This window comes from Pholis gunnellus (genome assembly GCF_910591455.1).
Source record: "Pholis gunnellus genome assembly, chromosome: 18".
Lineage (NCBI taxonomy): Eukaryota > Metazoa > Chordata > Actinopteri > Perciformes > Pholidae > Pholis > Pholis gunnellus.
This window is the reverse complement of record NC_136545.1, coordinates 1,462,619-1,485,855: the sequence shown is the minus strand read 5'-3', so window position 1 is coordinate 1,485,855 and position 23,237 is coordinate 1,462,619. Positions and strand designations below refer to the sequence as shown.

The window sequence follows — 23,237 nt, the reverse complement described above, 5'->3', positions numbered from 1 at the left end:
GATGGTATGTCCCACAGCTGAGATATGGGGACACTATGTACATCTCTATTTTTACCACCAGCACCACCAGCACATGCTCCCAGTATATAAAGTTAGTGCACATAAAGAAAATATTGAATCAGAAGTCTGATAATTTAGATTTACCTACTATCTTGTCATTTTGAATATTTGTCCCATCATTTTGTACATTAATGTCATTTAATGCCATGTAGTCTGTACCCACGTATACGTGAATATGCTTGGGTTTCTCAGAGCATGAGGCCTAGAATTAAAACAAACACAAGACTTTCCACCTGGAGACCAATGTTCATGTCCCGAATTGTTTTAAAGCTACGTTAATGATGTTTGTGTAAGAAACTGATGTAAGATGTTTCCTCTCAGAAACGCAAGAAATACCAACCAGAGATGCCTATTCAATTCTCTGACATACCAGGAGACACCGTCATCAGTACATGTCCAAACCTGTGCACATTTGCTTAACATCAAATCCAAATTGTTTTCATGGTAATACAACAAACTTATGGTTGAATCAAATGGTTGATTGCAGTACTCTAGCAGCAGAGAAATTAGGTCATCGCTGGCTGATGTCAGCATGTCTGAGTTTCAGGAGGGCGGGGGGAGGACATTCTCAGCATGCCGTTCTACATGGCCTGCTATTTACAGCAGGAATCCATATAGGATATATGCACCATAACAACCTTAAACTTTAAAACTCACATGATCAAATTCAGGCTTAGGGACCAGCAGCAGACCACAGCAGGAAACCAGACTATCTCTGACTTTGATGACTGAGTTAATTCAAACCTCCGTTAAACAATATTTTAGATTCATGCTTCCTATTGGATGAAGTCTAACGACTACCTCATTTTTCCTCAAGCATCTTATCGGGAGAAATGTATTATTGGTACTGTATATGACTATATTATTACAGTATTAGCATACAGACGGTAAGGATAATTTGCCTGGAACATGCAACCACTTTTAAGCCCCATCAAAGGTGCAAAGTGTAAGATATGGACAGAATTTTTGTTTCAAACATTCAAAAAATGAACTTTATCAACAGAATATGAAGAGTGTTGACGTTACGTCAAAGACATCTAAGTATTACGTAATACAATGGGCATGAAAAGTTCAAACTTTTGCTTGTGAGTTTATAAAAGCATTTTTGTATATATGTATGTATACAGATATGTATATGGCAATGATGTCTCTATGAGGTATGAGGTAGGTATGTATGTGTGTGTGTGTGTGTTTATGTGCATGTATTTCTTTAATAATAAAAAAAAAAAACATAATTAAGAAGGATTTTATTAAGGAAGACATATGTGCATGTGTTTGAAAACTGAAGTGCATGCATGCTATTAACAACATGGATCATTATGTGATCTGTGTTGTATGTCCATGTTTTCCAATTTAAAAAAAATTTACGTAAAAAATGGAAAATCACTACAAACTTCCAGGCAAACTTCACCCTCATTTTCAGTAAAGTTTATAAATTGACTCGGTGGAATTGATGTACAAACAATCATGAATCACAAAGCTGTCATTGTGAATAAGAACAAATAAGACATAGAATATCATCTTTTTCTCCAATTCTGTATTTTGCAATAAATTTGTAATATAAAAACTTTATGAGTGAGGTCATTTTTAGGTTGTAGGTATCAAACCTGCATCCCAGATTGGCGCGATCACTAACAGTTATGTGTTTGTAGCGAAGGCAGTGGATCACCCTCTCCCTCTATGGTGTGTGTGTGTGTGTTATATTTTTAGTTAGGACAGCCCCCCAGGCATCCAACAGCAGTATATAGGAGCAGAGCTGCCAGCAGACCGCCACACAGATCACACAGAGCATCACCAACTATAAGGTACATCATCTCCACCTCTGCAGAAAAAGAGACAAAATGTGTTCAAATTAATAATTTGGCAAAGATTTCTTCATCGTTTGTGTGTGTGTGTGTGTGTGTGTGTGTGTGTTTGTGTGCAGGGAGTTTGAAACAAGTTTGAAGATGTCTAATGACAAGAACCCGGAGGTAGTCGGCTGCGACGCCTCCATCATGACGAACGTCTGGCAGATCAGAGAGAGGGATTATGGACAGAAGCTGCAGCTGGAGCATGAACGACAGGAGAAGAGCGCTCTGACCTCGTAAGGACCAATTATCTCGATTAAAGATTGTTTTGGCGTTTTGCCTTTCTAGTAGTAGTAGAGTGATAGGAAAGGTAGCAAGAGAATGCTGTTATCTGGTCTGTCTCAGACACAGTATTCTTTATCAAATGTAATTTATTTTAATGTATTTTTTCAATTTATATCATCATTTGATACAGAATTGTTGAGAGTAATTATTGATGATTTTCAGAAGCAGAATAATATAAAAGAAAATGTCAGGTTGAATCTGATTCTGACCTTTAAACTTAGCTGATGTGTTCTAGATCAGTGGTCCCCAACCTTTTTTGCGCCACGGACCAGTTTCATTTAAGACAATATTTTCACGGACCGGCATTCAACGTGTGGCGGATAAACACGAGGAAATAAAATGATACGATCGGCATTAAAACAAATAAAATGCAGAAATAAATACTACTCACAATAACGCTGAATCAGTGGAGCCCTGAGCTTGTTTCTCTGAAACGAGACGGTCCCATCTGGGGTTAATGGGAGACAATGACACCCGCAGTGTGTTCCTCATGTCCAGTCTACTGCGTTTTGTTTTGATTAGTCACTGCAGAACATCCCGCTTCACAAAGAGGATGTGTGAAATGGAAGCAGGGTTTCAGGGTTTTTCTGGCGATCTCAGGATATTCAGCCTTGATTTGAATCCAAAACACCAGCAGAGTTGTTGTCTCAAACATACTTTAAGGCCACCGTCATTTACAATCTCCAGCAGCTGAACTTCCTCTGTCTCCACATATTCTGCAGAGCGGGCTTGGGGCGTCAGAAATACTCCTGATATTTAATTAGACTCCTGATATTGTCTGTTAAATGAAGCTTTCTTTTTCTTGGAAGTTGTCGGCTCTTCTTCTGTCTCCTTAGAGGCCTTTCCTCTTTGCAAAGAAGCTCTCCAAAAGTGTTTTACTCATTTTCGCTAGTTTACGGACTTCATTTTTGAGGTAACGTATCACGTGACCGAGACAAGCGTCTTGCCATGTGTCAAGAGCCACAGGCGGATGAAATTGCGAGAGAATCCGGTCGTTTTTCAAAATAAAACTAAGAAAAAAAAGAATCAATTGTCTTTCTTTCTGTGCGGCCCGATACCAAATGACCCACGGCCCGGTACCGGTCCGCGGCCCGGTGGTTGGGGACCATTGTTCTAGATGAACCCAGGTCTCTATACTGACTGACCTTTCACACTGTAACAGCAGAGATAAATATAAACCATTCAGGAAACTAATATTCACTACATTTACATACCTCAATGACCTAGAACAACAAATATCATATGTTGTTCCCTTTTAACAAGATCTAGTCTTTCTGCAACCCCTCAACAAAACAATTATTTATAAATAAATCACTTCTACCTCAGCCACCCGTCGACTCACACCGTTCTGCAAGATTTTGGTCAAATCTTAAAAATCCTTATTTGATTTTAAAAAGGTAAATAACATTAAACAATATAATTCACGCAATACTTTTCACGTGCCATTTATATGTCACCGGGTTTATGTTAGGAAACGGCTATTTAAGTGCCTCCCAACGTCACATTGTTACAGTGAAACGATCGTGGTTATGGTTAGGTAACAAAACAGCCGTTTTAGTTTGGATTACTTAATAATCCAACCCATTGTCACTCCCAACTCGTCAAATTCCGATGCTTGGTCAGTGCTTGTCACTCTCCGTTCGTAACATGCATAGTGTCTTTTCAAAATAAACTTTGTGTTCAAAGGAAACGTACTAGATTTGTAGACCACATTGGTTAAAATAATACTTTTATTACGTAACTGGTATTTGTAAAGTACGGAAGTCTGGTAAAATAAGTCAACATTGATATCTCCTGGGTGAAAGTTTATTTTACCTGTCCAACCCCCACTCGCCCTCTATGGATTTCTCGCTCTTTATACTAAATCAGTTGCTCTAACCGTATAATAATGCCACGGATGGCTTTACATTGGAGTTCATTGAAAGCCTGGTGGTTCCCATACAGATGCGATAGGGTTAGTTTCTTCTGCCAAAAATGTTATGTAATTGTCATACATGGATAGAAGTATCTCCAAGATCACTTTATTCTGCAAACAAATAAAATGAAGGAAAATGAAAGTGTCTTAAGAAGGACATTTTATCCATCAGCATACTAAAAGTTAGCAGTTGACTTGGACACAAGAGCTCAGACATGAGCTACATGAAGTAGAACGGATTATGTTTCATGACCTTTTGGACAGCTTTGGTAGCTAAACGGATTTACTGGGAGGAGTGATAAATAGCTTGGCAAGTGACACAAATAGTGATTTTACAGCCGACACTGAACCTTGACGGAGGGAAGCTCAGGGTAGAGCTACTGTACATCCGACAGCAAATACAACTACCAAATAAATTTCCCCACAGCAATTTAAAGTTCCATACATTTTACATTACATTTGAAATTAGCAGTTTATATTTTAACTCACATAAGTTTAAACTTGTAATTTTATTCTGTTTGAGTAAAGTAAAGTAAAGTATGTATAAGAAGGAGTACCGTATTCTCCACAACATGGTACATGGCAGCAGAACAGTTCCCATTTCTTGTACAAATAAATAGTGTGGTATTATTGAAATTCTCCCAGTCAGCAATTTTCGTGCATTGCTCAGTAACATTGCCTTACCAGTGTCACCTTCGGCCTAAATATAAACAGTATAGTCATACATACTGCCATCCTCCCAACCCTTTGGACTTCCTCTGCGAATATTAATCCATCACACATTTTGTAGCCCACCGACCAACTCTACCTTTATTACTTCACTGTACAGCTGCTACACAAAACAACATCACAATGTATGAGGGTGTGACCAATATTAGCACCTGAAAGAAATTACTGACCACAATTATATTTTCCCCTTTATTGACGTGGCCTTAAGATTGCCATATAGGTTCATCATTTTGGACCAAACAAATCTGTATGCAATATTGATGTAATACTTACATGTATTACTATAATATGAGTACATGAGGCATTATTACCTTTTTCTTGTATATTTTTTCCACAGTATTAACGAAGACTGGGCAAGTCGTTTGGCTTCAAGACAGGGAGGCTTCAAAAGGGTGGAGAGAAAAATTAAAGTTGATGAGAATCAGACGGACAACAACAATGTCTGGAAGAGCAAGCTACCCCAGGTTCCTCCTACTCTTCCTCGTGGTGCAGGTTCAGGTCCACTTGGCAGACCAAGAAGACAGATCAGTGGCATCCCCACTCCAGCCCCCAACTACAAGGACAAAAAAGGGCAGGACAAGAATTTCAAAAGACTACAATTACTCATGTTTATCACCCAGACTCAACCTTCTGCTATGATGTGGGGGAAGTCATGGAAGTACAACAAATCCTTGTCATTACCAGTAGAAGGCACTAAAGATGGATCACACTGGGGCCAGAGCTGGATGTTTGCTACCCAGCAACCTTATTCTGAACCAGGACAGCCTTGGCTAAATGGACCTAACTTAATTGATCCTCACAACCTTCATCTCTGTAAAAAACCTGACTACAGGGTGGTGGAATCAAGAGAGCTAGACTTGAGTCTTGCAGCTGAGGAGTGGCAGATGTCCTGGAGAAAATCTGATCACAACAATAAGAAAGAGGATGCCGTAAATGGAGAAAGTGGAGCCAAATATGGATTCTTCACCTTGCTGGTAGAAACTCAGCACCACAATGAAGCCTTGTGCTCATCAGAGTGGAGCGACTCATGGAGATCCACCAAACCAGAAAGTCAGCAGGAACATTGTACTGTTCCAAATGATGGTCTAATGAATGAGTCTATTGCTAAAGATAAGGATAGAGAGATGAGCTCCAAGTGGGAAGAATGTTGGAAGCTTGTCAACCACCATGGCTGCAAGTTGCCTCAAGTTAAAAAATCTCACAATCCAGAGTGGGCCAACTCATGGAGAGCAGCCATGTTTGTGTTCAACAACCACAACAATTCTGATCCCTCTCTGAGGCAAGATCACAGTGACAACTTTGATGATTGCAGCCAGCAAAGAGAGTTGCATCTCCACAAAGTCATGCTTGTGTCTCATGAGAAGAAGCGCAGTGATCAATACTTGCAGCGTTGCAATGAATTTAATGCTCTAACTGAGTGGAGCAAGTCTTGGCAGGTGACCAAAAACAACTCGAAACCATGTGATGAATTAGAGAAAGTCCTGAAGGCCTCGCCACCAAGGAGGGAGACTGCTCCAGATGCTCAGAAGGTAGAGAACAACCAACAGGCGCATTATTCAACATCAGAGAAAGTAGACTCATGCTTTGAGCAACTGAAACATTATGTGATCTATAGCCCAAAGAGAAAATTGACCCAATCTCAGCTGAATCATCTGAGACACCTGGAAAATGTCTTGTCTGTCTCAGAATGGAAGGACTCCTGGAAGACACTGAAACACAGAATGAGAATGGAGAGAAGAAGAATGAGGCCTGACCCTTCGAGGCCTTTCAGGGCATCTGAGAGGGGAGGAGACATGAACCCCACTGCCTCAGAATGGAATGACTCGTGGAAATTCACCTGTCAGTCTCTGAATCAGGAGACTGAAGCTTGGCAGCAGGGTTGGTCCACCACACCACAAATCCGGGTAGATCGTGCAAGGGACCAGGAACACTTTACACCTGTGGAATTACCTAAGAATGGGCCAACTGGGGAGCGCAGTTGGGCAGAATCATGGAGGTTCTCAAGGCAGGACAGGGCACAAACCAGCCAAGTAAGGTCTAGTGTGGCTTCGCACCATCCTGGCAATTCACCTGCACAGAGGAGGTATGCTAGGTCAGTTTCTGATTGGCAGGTGGCCTGGATGGTCTCAGAAACTCAATTCCACCATGACAGACCCTCCTTAACCCAGTGGAGGGAGGCCTGGAGGTGGTCCACCTTCCACACAGCACACTGGACTGAGCAAGTACCTAGAGAGAATGAAGTGGATGTGTTAATGGAGATCCAACCCCAGAGGGAGATGGTTTCCTTGCAGAGAGCCAAAGCTAAAATGAGCCAGTTTTTCGACAGCCAGATATTCAGGGACAGATATCCTGAGAAACAATGGAACGCTTCATGGAAAGCTGGGTCACTTTTGGACAATAAACTGAGTCATTATGGATCTTCAGGGATACCTGGGAAAAGCATGAGCAACACCACTCAGCAGCAAGACACCACTGAAAATGGGCATGGATCTATGTGGGGAAGGTCGTTCCGACTTGCCAACCCAATGCCCCACATGGAGCAATCCTGGGTGAAGTCTTCTCCTAACCCGTGTCACTATGCAGTGATGTGGTCAAGTGGAAAGAACAAACAAATCAACATCAATACTAACTTTAGCAACAACCCTGCGACCTTCAAGCTTTGGGGAAAGTCCCATCGGTTCCTGCAGGGTGCCAGTGCACAGATCAAAGACAAAACTACGTCTAAGGAACCTGTTGACCCTAGGGTGATTATAACGTACAAGACCAAAACAAGGATGCATTTATACTGTAACATTGAGAAGGAGAAACAATCAGAGAGGAAATGGGCAGGATGCCACCTATTGGGTAAAACCCAACCACGTCCCAAGAGAGGCGCTGCTTCCACAAAGAACCTTAAAATGGAGGACCTAATCCCAGACAAGTTCTTTGAGGAGTGGGCAGAATCTTGGATGTTCTCGGTCCGGCCCGTTGGTCTGAAAAAGCAGATGCCCGTCAAGTTGCTCTCTGGTTGGGATGAGTCTTGGAAGTTCCTCCTTCCACCATACCCGCCGATGATTGGCCACAAGACCAAATAGAAGGCACATTTCAGTCATCTACCAGCTGAGTTAAAACTGGCCACATACAAACCATGTTAATAAATAAAAAAATGTAATGCTTTACCACTTGCTGTTTTTTTTGTTTCTAATTAAGAATTTATTCGCAATGGTCAAGTATCACTGTTGACAGTGGTTTTGCCAAATTAGTTACAACACTAATCACAATGTTTTCTTATATGTTTTCTATTACACAAGAATCACCACTGTGTGCACTTTTTTGCTAGCTTCCAGTGACATATTAAAGGAAAAAAAATACATTTTGGAGCACTGACACTCAACTAACATCATACAAACACAATGGGTAATATTATACCTCTCAGTTCCTCAGGACAATAAGAGATTCAAATCTAATAATCAGAACAGATATTGATGTTGTGTAATGGCCAAACAAAATGTTCTCACCTTTATATCTTCAGTGCTAAGGTTCATTTTACCACTCACAGCAAAGCAACATAGTTTGAACATGATGAGTTAATACAGTATACTCTTCTCAATTCAATAGTATATAGTTTTGTTCGCGAGTATTAGGGCACTCTCAAAACACACACTGACTGCTCAAGGAGTTGAAACGGTCAGCGCTGATGTAAGAAAAACAAGAACAAAATAAGACAAGACTGTTTTAAGAGGGCAAAGTATGCAATGGTTTTTCCTTTTGACTGTAGATAAACTGCTTGAAATCCTGGCCATTAGCAATCAAGCTTCTTGAATTCTACTGGAGGATTATAATTATGATTAATATTGTCCAATATATTGTTTATTGACCAGCCTGAATAGTTAATTCATCTCTTACTTCCTCCCTTCTTACACCATTCAAATCCAGATGATGGACAACTGCTTTGACTATAATCTGAATGCTTTTGATTTTAGATTTTACATCTGTAGTCACCTTCGTAACTCCTGCCATAAACGTCACCAGTTTCTTTTGCTCCCTCAACATCTTTTCTCAACTTCTTGCACAATGCTTACCCCAGTTAGCTCCTTGCTCAGACCTGCTTGTCAACGGTTTTCCCTCTTAACCGGCACAAGAGCCTTTCTCTTTTACTCTTATCTGCTTTGTTGAAGCCTCTCGCTTCATTACTTCTCATCCCCAGTACGCTACACTGTGTTCACCTCCGCGGTTACACATTTTTGGTTTTATACTCAATCCAAGCTTCCCATATTCATAATCTCCACCACATTTTCTTGTGTCCTTGCACTTCTTAGCCATGTGCTTAAACTCTTGGCAATTAAAACATCTCATCGGCTTTGGTAGAAATTTGTCTTTCACATTATGGCTTAAAATAGATTTAATTAATGAAAAATGTGGCATCAAAATCTACCAGATTCTGTCTCTGTAATCAGCCCCTTACCCCGAGTGGATCTCTTCTCTCCAACTTTCACAGTTTTATAACAACTTTAACTCTACACACAGTAGCTTTCTTGCCTCTTCTTCTTGTATCTCCATGTTACATCTAATTAGCAAGTTACCACCCCCCAGCAACTTCACCTACTGAGGCTCTTTTTTTGTGAGGTTTAGCAGGTCCATTTTTTAACTCCTCCTTCTCACTCAAACCTTACCACCCCGTTAAAGGAACCAGTCTTGGTTCATCCTCCCATTCCTCACTCTCTGCTCCACACAGACTTTCTTTATGTTTCCTCATCTTCCTACTATTCCTTCATCCCTTCACCACCTGTTACCATTCTTTATCCCCATAACCACTCCCAAATACCTTCTTCTCACTCAATTCCGTGCTGTTGCAACTGTCTTGCTTCCCCTTCACGATGTAGCAATTAGAAAGAAATAGCTTAATTGGACCCGAGCGAGCCCCATTTGGGATTCAGAGCGAGATATTTAATCGAAGAGAGTGTCGTAGAAATCAAAGTCCATAAAGAAGTAAAAAAAAGAAATTACTTCTTTTTTTTTTTTTAAAGTCTCCTTAACTTAATCATGTAAACCATTTTACACACTGCAAACACCATTATAAACTATTCTACTAACTAACTAAGAAGATCCGCCACAATATCATGTATTTTACGCCACCACTGGCGTTCTAACAACTCGGAAAATGCTTCCGAGATGCAGCCATTGCATCCCCCCCGGACAAATAACACATCAGGAAGCATGAGAATTCGACACCGATTCTAGCGATAACGGTTTTGGCTTTTTAGTGGCTGAAAATTCTGTCAATCACTTTATGGAACATACGGGTGTGTTCGAAATCAGAACAGATCTCACAAGTGTTTCTGTTATCAAAAAAAAATAAAAAATTCAAATAAACCTTGTAGTTAGAGATTTACACTCTCTTGAGTATGGGTATGCAATTTTCGAGCAGAGGCCAAAAAATAGGCCTAGGGTTCCATAGGTTAAAAGTATTACTACCGGACCTAAACAGGCCGACAGCCATACTCCCACTGCCTACTCCCTTTGACTTTGAATGAAGTGTGTTTTACGTTACCGTTGATGTCTTGAAGTTTTTATCTTTCTAGTGAAGGACAGTGTGCTAAAATATTTGAGCACACTGTCCTACTAGTCGTACTAGTATTTTGATCAATTGCATCCACTTGACCAGGGGTGGGCAATTAATTTTTACCGGGGGCCGCATGAGCAACCCGAGCACTGCTGGAGGGCCACGTCGACAATATTTCAATTAAATTTTGCTCAATATTATTTTTGATATACCGTAAGATAAATAATAATAATTTCATTTAACCTAACTTGACTTTATACAAAAGCAGATTGCTTTTGATGGTTTTATTTAAACTCTTAATCCTTAAATATTTATATTAGGCTACGTGAAATTGAAATAAGAAAACAAAAACAATCATTGAATCTGAGTCCAATAAGCACTCCTTAATAAACTCTCCGTCAGAAAACTTTTTTCTAGCGATTTTGTGAGAAATGACGAAACTTGTCCTGACGGCTGCATCTCTGGGGGTGTGAAGTTTGGTAAAAAGTCCTTGTTGTGTTTGCAGTTTTACCATCAACGCATCAGCCTCCCTTGCGTGCTCTTCATCAGACAGATTCCGGTATTTATCCTCGTGCTTCGTCGTGTAGTGGCGATTCAAATTATAATCTTTAAACACAGCAACCTGTGTACCACAAATTAAGCACACGGCTTTACCTTTTTCTTTTTTTAGCGTGAGCGGACATCTCGAGGGTAACCGGGCATCACTTGTCGCTGTGCACCTTCACTCACAGGTTACGCACGGACATACGTCCATAAATAACACTTTTCAAAATAAAAGCAGCACAGTTGTATTGCACGCACGACATAGATGTTTTTTTTAATTTATTTTGTAATTTGTGATTGCCGCTGTTCACCTTCACTCACAATCACGCACGCGCATACGTCCACACGGAAGTAATACAAATAACGCTTTTCAAAACAAAAGCAGCACCGTTGTATTGCACACTCGACATAGATATTTTTTAAATTTATTTTGTAATTTATGATTGGCCTCACGCGGGCCGGACAGGGACGCACAAAGGGCCGGATGTGGCCCGCGGGCCGTAAGATGCCCAGGTCTGCACTTGACTGATATTTGATGAATGTTTATGTATCTTATACTGTAGCTTCACTCACTTTCATGTATTTTTATATATTTTATATAACTATATATTGTTATGTAATTAATGGTGTTAAACTTGTGACCCATACCTTTTCAGATATATAGACCTTCTTGGTCACATGTTGTATGTACCTCTTTAATATATAATATGGAAATATTGTAGCTTTATTTAATTAACTTCTTCTGGGAGCATCAATTCTGCTCATTCTCGTTGCTCTTCATCTCTTCTTCATATTTCTTCAGAGCTTGATGAGTGTGTTGGATATCCGTCTGTTTTAGTTCAACCAACTCGCTCCGCCCCGGCACATTTTGGATAAGGGCTTTAATTCTAAGCTGCTCATTCAGTAGCTTTTTTTTGTTGCAGTTATTGAGGCGCAGTTCTTCCTACAAACTATGAACTGATTTAGTCCTTTCTTTGTTATTTAACATTAACGATCTTCCTTTGCTGTGGCTGGTTATCCAACAGGTAACAAGCAGGCTCATGCTCAGTTCTTGCACACCTTTTACAGCCTTGAGGGCTTGCAGGACATTTTTAAGTGGTTTTCCAGTTGGCAGTGTGAGATGAGGACTACACCGTTTTTCTCCATGTAGACATTGTCTATGTAGACACCACAGAATCAAAGATGTACTTTAGTCAGTCACGTCGATTCTGTTGACTTCAGCACTTTGAGATTATGAATGTGTGATTATGATACATACAGACTTTGCACATGCAACACTATCTAAATATAGACTTCAGTGGTATGAAATACATTTTTTTCCAGCTGTTTCCCAGCAGTCAAGCAGCTGAATAGAAGAACCCTTTGTTTTTTCGGCAGTCGTCCTATCTGCCAATGGGTTCTCATTCCGTAATTGATCTGCACGGTAAACCAATTGTTCTTGCATTATTCCACACAAGCCACACCCCTCACGTTTCTAGCGAATCATGTGACTCGCAGGGCTAACAATACTAATGAGTCACGTGACTAACGACCAACGTGTCGAAACTATGACTAACGACAATAACGAGTCATGTGACTAACATTACAAAAATAAACGTGAGGTTGAAAATAATGGCATATCCCACATCCATGAGTGTGATGGGCAGAGATGAGCTATGTATGAGGGCGGATGTTTTGCCGTTTGCAAATACTCTGGCACATGCTCAAGAATCAGTGAGATGCCACCGAACAAAAAGGCTGTTGGAAAAACTTAGTCGTAAAGTTGATTGACAGTTGAATGAACTTGAACAAAGTAAAAAGGATTTTCCGGAGCATCCATTCTGGTTCATTACGGGAAAAGCGGGAAGTAAGCTATTGAGAAGCTAGTACACTATATCATCCAGGGTTCTTAAAGTCTTAATTGGGATCAATAGACATCCAGAGTTGTCACAAGTTTTTGTACATTTGATCCGGTTGGTTTTGTTTTCACATTGCATAGCTTCACAAAGGGGTTATTTTTTACTACGGTGTGCTAGGAAGAACATACTGTCCTCTTCATTGTAATGATGCACATGCCATCAACATTATGTATATCCTGTAAATCCAGCTGGACCTGAGGGAAGCCTCTTTTGTAATGCTTAACTAAAAACCCTGCTATTGTACTGGTGATCAGTCTGTATCGGAGATGAAGGAAAAAGCTGAATTGGGTTGACGTTGTTCATCATTATTATTATTCACTATAAACAAATAAGCTAGATGAAGGCACATTTTGTGTCTGTAAGCATTATAGTTAAGTTGAAAGCCCACAGGCTGTCAAATACAGACCTGATTAGTTCATTTATTTATTTTTTATTCTAATGTCCTGCCTTGTTGTTCTGCATTACCCTAATGCAGTACAACATCTTTTAGTTTTGGACTGAAGGTGAGAGAAGAGGAAGAGACAGGAGACACACTATTGATATTAATAATAAGCCATGTCCGTGCCCCACAGCTTGAAAACCTCTAGTTTGAACAACCCTAAAAGACACACATCCCTGTACTTACGACTTTGTGTGGACACTTGCATTTACAATGTGGTCCCTAGGCCATTACCATAACTTTAAGCATCACTACTAAATGCCTCACCCTGACCCTTACCCTCCCCGTGTGCCCATGCCCCTCGTGGCATTCGTCAAGATTACCTCGCTCCCAACCGAACCAATGTCTGACCTGTCAAACAGGCCTTTATAGAAATGAGGACTGGACAAAATGTCCTCACTCTAAAGGTCCTAAACTCAAATTGGTCCTCACAAAGATAGATGTAAAGGTACACACACACACACACGTACAAAGTTTGGGATGTCCCCTCTCTCCCACACTAACTTGCAATACTGAACTGACCCTTTGCTAAGTTAGGCCCCTCAAACGAAGACTAGCCAATCATAGCGTGGCATCGGCCAGCTCAGACCAGGGTCCGACAACTAACCGGCTCTGCTCCATAGACTCTCATACAATCGTTTCAGATTTTCTTTATTGTCAGACTGTTTTTGAGGTCATGGTTAAACATTATTGTAATGTAACAGTGATACTCGTTACCTGGAGAGATTGGAAGGAGATATATGTTTCTAAAATGTTACATTTCTATGTAAAAACACGTGGAGCTAATATTAGCAGTATGTTACAGGTCCCAGCTTGAAAGAGCCTGATAACAGATTTATGCCTGAGAAAACAGGAAATGATTGAGACAGGCAAACGTGTGGCTTCTTCATTCAACGTCTTCTCAAGCTATATTTATTTCACACTTTTCCAAGTAAAAACAATCTCCTGTATATGTTCCTTCAGTATTACATGACAATGTACAGGAAAAATACATTAAATTATCTTAAACAAAATAATCAAAGTTTACACTAATATCATTACATTAACAAGTTACATGACTATGTTTAATCAACACATTTGTTGTCGCTTGGGACAAAACCCTTCCTATCTGCACTTTTGCAATGTGCTCACAGCAACTGTGGCGTACGTGAGGAAGACACTGTTTAAAATGGCGGCGCCGCTCCAACAGCATAGCAAACCGCTAACGAATGCTAACTAACATGCACAACACCCATATACATCCTTAAGTCACATAAATTAACATTCGATTCGCTTCATTATAAACAAAAAGTATAATGTGTAGGAGCCAGAAAGAAACAAGGGAATGTAATGCAAGGCTACTATCAGTTTAGCTAGCAGTCGACAGTCAGTCTTAAAACAACGTAGCTACTAAACAACCACATGAAACACAAAGTAATCTATACAAATGTTCACTAAACATTGGTCCCCAATTCATATGTCATATTTGGTGCACTTTACAAGTTACTAACCTGAAAAAACAGGAAATGATTGAGACAGACAAACGTGTGGCTTCTTCGTTCAAAGTCTTCTCAAGCTATGAGGAGACGCTGCACCCGCACATACAAGTCTAGGGCCGTGAGGTGAAACCACAGCGCTGCACTGCCACCTACTGGGCATAGATAGTAATACACTTCTAAAGAAGTTTTATTATGATTATCAAATCACAGAAATTAGTTCTATCAAATATTCATAAAATAAACAACAATGTGACCATACATTTTGTGTGTGTCACATACACACATGCTGTATTTAGCTTTTTAATGATTGTAACAGTGAATAAAGATTTACCCGGGCTTAACAGGAACAGTTTTGCGTCTTAGTGTCATTGTTGTCTTGATTGCCAGTTGATGTTGTGGTTCACTTTTACACTTTGATCTGTAGCTTTAGCTTCTATCTTTATCTTTTTAAACCGTTGATGAATACATTTGAAATCCTGGATATATTCTTCAAGCGCATATTGTAGACCGTTCTGTCTGCTTCTCTCTGAAAATGCTTTTTTGTTTTTCCAAAAATGTGATAATATTTCTTTAGTGTGCAGTTAGTGACAGTGTGGGCTCCATGGTAGCTCTGACATCTTGAAGGAGTAGCAGCAGGGGGCGAGGCTTAGCTGAGGGTCATTTGAACCACTAGCAGCTGTTGTTCATCAATTAAGACACATATTAAGACACCCAACACATAGCACAAAATCAGTCTTTACGCAGATGCTGTGTTTTCATACTTAGGGCCCTGACAGTCACTCCTTCAATAATCCTTTAATTTCAGAGTCCTCCTCAAAAACACTTAAATACAAAGTGAGCTTTTGTGTGCGTTACACAACCTGTAGGTCAGGGGTATTCAATTTCAGTTTAACGAGTTAGAGAGAATTTCTTCCTCTAAAGGTCTGAAACACCAAATAATGTCTTATGATTTAGTCCCATGTATATTGAAGTAGCTAACAGTTGTATTAATGTCTGTATGTAGTCAACATCTGACTGTCAAATCAAATAAAGAAAGTTCAATTGAATAATATCCAAACAATATTCATTGTCAGATTTCAAATTGAACTGAATTAATTATAAATAATATATACTCTAACAAATAAATGTTCTCTTATTTTAAGTCAAATGTAGGCTGGATTAAAAAATAAAATACGTATCAGTAAGCTTTTGAAAAATGTATTTAACTGAATTGTCTTTGCCCTGCAGCTTTAAATTGTGAGGTGTGAAGTTGTCAATCAAAAAAGCCACGATATCTATCTTATCTTCATCTTCTAAAAAGAGAAATTTGTGTGCAGGGACTTTATCTGTGGCTATTGAAACAACTTGTTTCAGCTCTATTCTTCTCTGTTAACATCATTGTTGGGCAGTGAATTAATGTGTTAGGATTCTGATCATATGGGGCTTTTAGATTGTTAATTTTTTGTACCTTCATTTCGGATTTGAGTGGGTACGTTTTTTCAAAAGATGTGTGCTTTGTCTAGTAGTGGGGCTTCACATTACCGCTTCTAAACTCACTCCACGGTCTCTGAAGATACGGGACATACTGGTTTTGAACTGCCCATAAAGAATGAAGATAAACGAGCCTGTTCTCTCTGGTGTCTCTGGTCTGGACACACCCACACACCCACACACCCTGGACTGAGATCGTCAGGATATAAATAGCAGGGTGTGTGATACAGGTGATTTGAGCAGAAGCTGCTGAAGGTGAGTTCACACACTGCACATGATTTTCAAAAGTAGTTCGCAGTTTCTCTTGTTTGTTATTATTGGCGCTGGGTGTTAAATCTCAATATTTTTTTCAGCAACTGAAATGTGAAAGTTGGCATCAAATGTCCGGTCAGATTCATAATCCTGGTTACTTGTTCTTTTATGAGAGAGTACCTGATTTAAATCATAATTTTGCCAGGTTTGGACAACATTTGAGAAGTTATCTTGTTAAATGAATATAGAAAACCTCACGGTTCGGTTCGGATCATTTTTCGGATCAGCAAAGGAAAGGGGAGGAGTCAAATATAACTTTGCTTTCCATTTATTAATTAAAGAACTTCAAGAACACTTAAAGCAAAGAACTTTGGGCTATAGTCTTACATAAAAACAAAAATATTTAGGATGTCCAATTTGAAAGAAAATGAAACAAATAACAAATATATATAAAACTAATTTCTGTTAATTTTAGGTGCAACATGAGGTATGTTGATACCCTCTTCAGGGGCAGACCGAAGCTAGCTTCCACTGTTTCAACTGAACTGAACTGCTCGGCAACAACTTGGGTCTATGTTTACTTCCTGTCAGTTTATGTCATTCAAATACACAATGTTTACCATTACTGTGAATTGGTCTCCAACTTTACATTTATTTTTCAAGAAGATGAGAATCTCTCCATTGTCTGGGGAGAGGGTCGACCTTTCTGTGGTGACTGGGATGTTGCTATTATTGGGCCGTTCTAGCTTCGCTCTGCTGCTTCTGTCAGCACCTGCACCAGGTGTGTGTCTGTGTGACTCTCACAGAGGGGGCGTGTCTCAGCACCAGAATATGTATCTCCGCCGTGATGAAGTGAGCGGTCACAGTCACGTAGCTCTTCGTTGCCCTGGAGCACTTTAACCAGATTTAGAAACCCTTTGTTTTCCACACCGGAGAATGTCCTCATGTCTGCAGCATTAAAGACAATAGAAAATAGATGCTGTAATAGCTTTAGCCCAGTCTGATTCTGCCACAAACGGTTTGTCGCGATGATACGTTGTTGTTGTGGCTTGTCCCCCGTTGCTGACAGACCGGGATGGTAGAGCTTCGTGTGGACATGTCCGAAGTACTGTCGTATGTCTTTCTCTTTAAACAACGCCTACATACCGTAACGGTATAAATGAATGAATATCAATCAAACAAATAAGCATAAGTGGCGGAGTGCGTAGCGCCACCGCCTTAGGGAGTTTTACTATTTTGCTGGAGAGGGTTCGAATCCAGGTTGTTCCGATCTTTCCATAAATATATTCTCTTCAATGTATTTCTGCATACGTGGCTGTGATGTAGTGCTCACTTATACAATCGTAATCCCTGCACTTGATATGAGATATGGTTTATAGATCTCCAGCAATATGTTTGTGAATGTGTGACGAATCAGGCGACAGAGGCAGAAAACAGCTGCTGCTTTTAAGCGAACACAACACACGCACGGAAGGGAAACCAGTAGGTTCAAAAACCAGTAGACACGTAACACCGGGATGGTGGAGCTTCGTGTGGACATGTCCGAAGTACTGTCATTGTCGTATGTCTTTCTCTTTAAACAACGCCTACATACCGTAACGGTTTTGTCCACCACCGTCATTAGAAGTTACAGGGAAGACAAAATGCTCCCAAACCTGCGTTTTAAGTGACGCCGGGAGCTTCTGCAGTTCCTCCGCTCGCCCTGACTTTCACCGTGAAATGCTTTTAATCTGCTCCGTTCACGTGATCACACTACTGCTTTATATCTGTTCACTGACACTCTGCATTGATATTAAAACTTTATTACACACTATGATGATTAAACTGTAAAAGAAAAGGTACTCAATTGATCCGCGGTTCACAAGTGATCCGAACCGATCACGGATCGATCCGTGATCCGTTACACCACTTATTGTAATGGTTAAGGTATAAAAAAAAAAAAGTTTGTAAGAAAAAAAGTGTCTAAGTTTATTAAGTGGAGAAATGCTTAACATGAAACTATATCATGACATCACATGGATGTCTCAATTAATATGAGGAGACCTGGACATGTATTTGTTGTTGTTTAGTTTTCATTGCCCTAAGAATTATTATTTGATACAGAACTGGTTGAATTGCACTTTACGCTCATCTGTGGTCAATCAACGAGTTTAACTGCCAAGAAGGGGGCGGGCAGGCCAAAAGGGCAAACGAAACACCGCTAATGGATTTGGAAAACTATAAAGGCTAGAAAATCCCTGACAATGCTGTAAATTAACTTTGGATGAGAGTGAAGACTGAAACGTTTTCTCTTCTACTTTTGTGTGTTTTTTTTCCCAGAATGATGAAGACTCTGATTGTAGTCTTGCTCTTGCTGAGCTCAGCCAGCCTCCCTGTCATTACAGAGGGTAAATTATAAATGTTGAATTAATAATGTAAATGAATGTAGAAAATTAGTTATGAGATCCCTATCAACAAAAACTAAATGTGATTTTAAGTAAGGCTAGTGTATTAATAATACAGCATTTATTTATTCCAGACTCATTTATTTTCTTTCATTATCATTATTCAAAATTATTTTTTAAACCATGGCACCCCCTCGTAGTGTGTTTTTTTTTTTTTTTTTTTTTTTTAATGGATAAAAATGACAACATATATTCTTACAACCTAACACAATAAATATGCACCTTTTTAAAAAAGATACATATATTAACTAACATCAATATTAAGTGAAATAATGCAAGCCTAAAAAAGAAATAGATATAAATATTCAAGTTAAAATAAACAATGAATAGAAAACAAATAAACTTAATTTTGTTATAAAAGTAAAATGAGCTCAACTTGGTCGTATTTAACTATACCTTCACATTGATTCTTGTGATGATTACTATTTCTAACTGACTCTAAAAAAAAAAAAGTAATGTTACAATTGCAACTGGCATTCTGTGACCTGTCATGTCACTGATCTTAGGCAGCATAACTGCACATTTACCGAGGTTCTTGGGATTGGTGAATTCTGTTTTTTAATGTGACAAAATGTATATGCACTGTAAAAAAACAGAAATTAACTAAACTCTCAGCATCCTTGGCCCATCCTTAAGGCACCCAGTTTAGGAACCACTGAACTACCAATACTACCAATCTCGAGACCTGATATGACATATTCCATACTCAAATGTTTCTAGATTGATGTAAAGCAAGAAGTAGTATTCATACTAAACTTTTTTTTTTTAAGAAGAAGAACTTTTGACCTTTTGTGTCAAATGTTGATTTACTGGATTAACCGCTCAGTTTTCCAAACATCAATCAACAATAAAGTGAAATTTCATCTGTGCTGCAGATGCGGCTGTACATGCGGCTGTAGAGCCAGAGATGCAGGAAAAGATGGTCCCTGCGCACTTCGAACATTCAGGAAACCGTGGTAAGACTGAGTCTACATCCACAATACATCAGGTCTGGGAGTGGAGAGCGTCATGACCGTCCTCTCAGTGCAACAGTCCAGGAGTTACTGCTTACCTAGTTAACAGGAAACATCCACAAGCCCTCGTCTCGGTTTCATACTCTATCAGTTGTCGTGACAGCAGAAACAAAAAAATGTGTAAACGAGAACTTTTACACATTGAGTGTGTCTGTATCTAAACATAGTATAGAATCTTTTACATCCGACATCATAAAAAAAAATGCGTTGCAACGGAAGAGGTCTGGTTGTTGCAGGTGAGGTTTTCAGGATCGATATTCAAACAGCGGATTCAAGTTCTACGGAATTTCGACAGGATCATGACCGTTTCAGATCAACAGGTTTTTCAGGTTAATAAGCGACCGTGTTGACTTTCAGCCGAATGCGTCCGTGTTTGCTCTTAGTAACTTCCGTAATTGGTCAACAAACACGTGTGAGTGTGTCTTTTAAAAATGGATTAAATATTTTAACGAGGACACCTACATGTTCTGTTGGTCACTTTGAGCAACCGTGGACGCATTCGACCGAGAGTCACTAGCTAACACGGTCACTCGTTAAACCGAAACAACGGCGGCTTCTACGGCGCAAGCTATTAAATGTGTGGACTTCTACATGTTTTTTCTAAAATGTTTGTTTGTAGCGCCCATTTTTAAAACTCAATAAAGTCAAACCTCTGAGTCTACTTCTGGTCATGTACAGAATGTCAAAAACCATCAGACAACATAGCTGGAAACATCTCGTGACTGGTAAGCTCGTAAAATCTCTCTGGTGTAACGTTACACGCTAGTTTTCTTCACCAGATACAAGTGTATATATATATATATATATATATATATATATATATATATATATATATATATATATACACACACACACACACAGTATATCTGGCCACTAAATATGGGCCAATCAATCCACACTGACAAAAAAAACTAAACGCTACAGTACATTTTTGTTGCAATTAGTGAAGCGTATTCTGCAAAGACTACTGCTGTATATGTGTTTTGAACTAATTGATTGGGTAGGCCTTTACCGAATACGGAGTTAGCACGGATTGGATGACAGAACGCGTTCGCACCGCTTACGTCTCACTTCCAATGGGGATTCCCAGTCAGAATTCTTTCACACTGAGGTTCTCTGGTTTCTAATGAGTTTCTCAGTTCACTTATGTGACAAATTTAGATGATCCTAATAATACAATCTTGCTTAGGTCTTACAGATATGCAGCCAAGACAAATAAAAGCTTAGTGTCTGTAGCTCACAGTATGGAAGTCACATTTGCATGACAGCAATCGTAAGGCACAATACTGACATATGAAAACCTGCTTTTTCAGACTTCAGACCTCCCGCTGGTTGAAAACAGGTGAGTGTGTGTGTGTGTGTGTGTGTGTGTGTGTGTGCGCGTGTGTGTTGGATTAAAGCTGGTTTTCGCCAGGCTGGAGTCAGAGGTGGGTGGGGTTTCTCACATTGAAGAATATTATTTTAGTTTTCTTGCATGAGTTGATTGAGTTCAATCTTCACCGTGCTGAATCTTCTGATCCTTTAGTCCCCAGGACTGGACAGCTGTGTTGTCATGACAACGGAGAGCAGCGAAGGACAACACAGACAACGTCTGTCTCATTGTGACGCAACCCACCAAGAGCCCTCATCATCATCCCTGTTAACCTGTTACGTCCTCCACAAGTGATCAACCCTACTTCCTGTCAGTTTCAATGGTGACTATGTGTCTCATTGAACGCTTCAAATAAACACATGAATCAGCTCTACAAGTTGTATTGGCTATATTCAGTGAAAAACAGGCCGTGGTTTACTCTGACATTCAAATTTCACCAGCCGTCACGGAGCAGACGGACTGCAGCTGAGAACACAAGCACATAAACATTAAGTCCGTTTGTGATGTGAAATATTATATTGAAAAATTAATTTTGGTGAAGCAGCTGGTTCAGTGTTGACAGATTTACAGATGACAGCAGGAGTTCACGTTTCACTCTGAGAATGGAGACTAATTCTGATCCATATCTAGTTACACTGAAAGCTAGACACCTGCCTGTGTGTGAATGAATATGAGAGAGAGAAAGAAAAGTGGGGGAGAGGGGAGAAGGATGGTCAGGATATAAAGTGGTTACAGAGGAAGAGGAGGAGGAAGGTGGACTGAGAAGGCAAGAGGATTATAAAGAAGAGAGTTGGTATAAATACTATTGAGAGTTATACAGTAGATAAATGATACAAAAAGGAAGGACTTCAGAAGTAAATGCAACGGCATACATTTCACAGAATGCAATTCTTTCTTTCCTTCTGGCCAGGTTTAATAAACCAGGATCCTGTCAACGTTAAACCGGAACACCGGCAGATCTGTTTGCAGGTTGTTTGTTTTCACTCAAAGTACAATGAAAGGCCCAGATACTGATGAGATGATGAGGTCAAAGAGCTTCAGGAAGAGGAGGCTGTTTGTGTAGCGCAGCTTGATGCAGGGCTGAGATGTGAAGGAGCTGGGTCTAGATAAAGGTGGAGCTGGGTCTGGATAAAGGTGGAGCTGGGCCTGGATAAAGGTGGAGCTGGGTCTGGATAAAGGTGGAGCTGGGGCTGGATAAAGGTGGAGGTGGGTCTGGATAAAGGTGGAGCTGGGTCTGGATAAAGGTGGAGCTGGGTCTGGATAAAGGTGGAGCTGGGGCTGGATAAAGGTGGAGGTGGGTCTGGATAAAGGTGGAGCTGGGTCTGGATAAAGGTGGAGCTGGGTCTGGATAAAGGTGGAGGTGGGCCTGGATAAAGGTGGAGCTGGGGCTGGATAAAGGTGGAGGTGGGCCTGGATAAAGATGGAGCTGGGTCTGGATAAAGGCGGAGCTGGGGCTGGATAAAGGTGGAGGTGGGTCTGGATAAAGGTGGAGCTGGGCCTGGATAAAGGTGGAGGTGGGCCTGGATAAAGGCGGAGCTGGGTCTGGATAAAGGTGGAGGTGGGTCTGGATAAAGGTGGAGCTGGGCCTGGATAAACAGACGTGATTACAGCTTCCTGCTGTCACAGTGTTTTAAACACATTGATAAAGCAGGGTATGCTGAATGCAGCCTCTGCTCCAGGAGATGAAGTACAGCAACAAGGGCTCACGTGTCCTCTCATCACACTGCAGACACTGTTCACTGTGATGACCACAGACAGAGTACTAACAGTCCCACTGCAGTTAAATCACAGCTATTATTTTACTCTTGATAAGCTACCTTAGCCAGAGTAGATTATCATTTTCATTGAAATAATTGAACTGGATTGAATGCATATTAATTGCAAATAGAAGATTGGCCACAATCCTAACAGCTGTACAGTAACAGTGGAAGTTAATATGAAGCCATACAG

At 40.2% G+C, this 23,237-nt stretch overlaps 1 long non-coding RNA gene across 1 annotated transcript; it reads left to right on the top strand.

Annotated features, from left to right (window-relative positions):
* Positions 1 to 16,442: 16,442 nt before the first annotated feature.
* On the top strand, positions 16,443 to 22,228 carry LOC306710605. The gene is made up of 5 exons (XR_013767500.1): positions 16,443 to 16,461; positions 18,778 to 18,845; positions 19,778 to 19,858; positions 21,229 to 21,257; positions 21,441 to 22,228. It is a non-coding gene; the product is annotated as an uncharacterized lncRNA (long non-coding RNA).
* The last annotated feature ends 1,009 nt before the right edge of the window (positions 22,229 to 23,237 follow it).